The 2463-nt window shown below is 31.9% G+C and overlaps 1 long non-coding RNA gene across 1 annotated transcript in view; it reads left to right on the top strand.

Moving 5' to 3' along the window:
• The first annotated feature begins 376 nt into the window (after positions 1-376).
• Positions 377-2463, top strand: part of LOC118767188 — an 18420-nt gene continuing 16333 nt past the window's right edge. The window contains exon 1 of the long non-coding RNA XR_005003092.1: positions 377-387. This is a non-coding gene — a long non-coding RNA (uncharacterized LOC118767188). The remainder of the gene's footprint in view (positions 388-2463) is intronic.

The following is a 2463-nucleotide window of genomic DNA, read 5'->3' as shown; positions in this document are numbered from 1 at the left end:
ATTCCATACACATGTCTTTGAAAACATACAGCTAGGGAAAATTGCAAACTAAAATGATTTTTTTACGTTACACCATACCAGGAATAAATCTCTATATTTTAAATAGAAGAATATGTTGATTCGACAATATTTATTCAGTAAAATTTATATTCTAGCGGTTTAATGAATGGGAAGGCCATTCACAAACTACTGATGAAGCCATTCAAAATAAAAAAAATTCTTGTATCGTGTTTCTCAACGACCGTTTTCAAGTTACAATTTATTGATTTTGATAAAAAAGGGAGAGAGAGAGAGAGTTAGAAAATACTGGAGCCACAAATTATGAATCTATATTATAACACATTGAATAGAAATTGATCTCTGGATGTTGTTATTGATTGAATAATAGTACAAAAAATGCTTAGAACATGTAATAATCACATATTTTCTTTATGCATTCGAGAGACACATTACAATAAATTTCCAATAATAGTACCGTGCTTACAGGAAACGGTTCCTTATTAAGCTGTGCAGCCTTTTTGATCTTTCATGAAGATCAAATGGGTTTCTTTTCTGGTCAACGATCTCACATGCTTTTCTTTCATACATCATATGAATCATTATTAAAAACATACCAAAATGTCAAGATCGATTTTGAATTTATCGTTCCGGTGTCAAGCAAATGAATACCAGTTAAATATGATGAGTCGGTATAACTGAACGCCACTTTAAAAAATACAAAAAAACTACATGCTTTTTTGAATAAGCTGATAATCAATAATATTTATAATTATAATAGCCATAATTTTAAGTTTAAGTAAAAACTTCTCGTGCAAACCTAGAATGGCGTATTTTAAAATATTACTTTGCCTCAGACGACGTGATTAGACTATTTTTTAAAAACAAACCTGAACCGTTCCATTTGCGTGATCGATGAAATTAAATGCATGTAAGTTCTCAATTTATAAAGTGAAACAATATTTCTCAAAAGTTTATCAGGAAATATTAACTTTCTTTTACAAACGATGTAAAAAAATACTTTCCTTTAAAATAGGTCAGTGTAATAGAAAGTGAAATACTGTTATTTCATACTACTTTTCACTCCGTGAATAAGAAATGATTGTTTTTTTTTCTATTTAATTTATAAGGATATAATACAGAAGATATTTCTTTAAAATACATACAAATTCCGTCACAATTAAAGCATAAAAGAAAACAATGACCTTAAAACTAGGAACAAAAGTAATAGCTCTGAAACTGTGGAAGGTTTCTATGCTTAATGCACAAGGATCAATGTTGAGTAAAATGAATTTGAATTGATATAAAAAATCGAAATACTGAAATGATAAACTGTACACAGAGTATCTCTAATTCTGTAATATATTCAAAGTACAAACATCGATTTAAAAAGGCTACAACCATACAAGTGTAAAATGGGGGTATGTGACAATCGTGTTTCAAAATTACTTTTTGGTATTCTCAATGAAATTAATAATGCAACCGGGATATGGCAAGTTTAAGTGATTAGAAAAGGAATATAATAGGTTATGCTTGTGATACTATATCGAAGACATAAATTAGCTTGAAAAGTATGATTTTCAAACATTTTTTAATTACCTTTATAGTAGTCTAGACAACGTCCGTCCACTCCTGAACCACTATGTGAGATAGAGATAGATACATACATACAGAGAGAGAGAGAGAGAGAGAGAGAGAGAGAGAGAGAGAGAGAGACAGAGAGACAGAGAGAAATACAAGTACCAGTGCTCCTAATAACACAGAAGCTTCCATTGCTTTTGCTTCTACTGCAAGCACTGCTGCTGAGACCACTACCGCCGTTATTGCAAGTCAGAATGTCCAGCAGAACCTCTCCCAACTTATCGGCGGTCTCTACAATTTTCATTACTACTATTATTTATAACTACTGCTTAAGCTGTTACTGTTGATTCTGATAGCGAAACCACTTCACCCACTAATGCTACAAGTGTGTTACTAATCAGTGAAGCACAAATAATTTTGATATGTTTCATCAGCAAATTCAACAAGAGGCTTCTACTCGAAATGCTATTAATTAGTGGATCTATAAACAGTTGCCATATTTTAAATAATGTTAGTTCCAACACACGAGAGTTATGATAAGCTCCTTCTGCCGAGGCTCTGAGGCGGGGAAACCATTATATTTATATTTGTGATCCTGTTTAGGAAGTCGGATATCAGATTTAAGGGACATTTTTGCTGCTATATCCAGAAAATTACACAGACGCATCGAGGCACTGGCATTAGATGTTACTAAGACATTAATTGTTGACGTCACGTTTTCCTCTTAGTGTCACTGGAGATTTAATGTCAGCCTTATTGTAAGTGACAATGTATCCTTCATCATCCCAATGTATCACACTGTGGACAAACAATTTTGATTTAGTAAATGCTATATAAATAGGTAGATATTTCTGTTCGTTTTTCTCTTTATATTTACAGTGGAAA

Source organism: Octopus sinensis, linkage group LG19, assembly GCF_006345805.1.
Source record: "Octopus sinensis linkage group LG19, ASM634580v1, whole genome shotgun sequence".
NCBI classification, from domain to species: Eukaryota; Metazoa; Mollusca; class Cephalopoda; order Octopoda; family Octopodidae; genus Octopus; species Octopus sinensis.
This window is presented reverse-complemented; position numbering and strand designations above follow the sequence as displayed.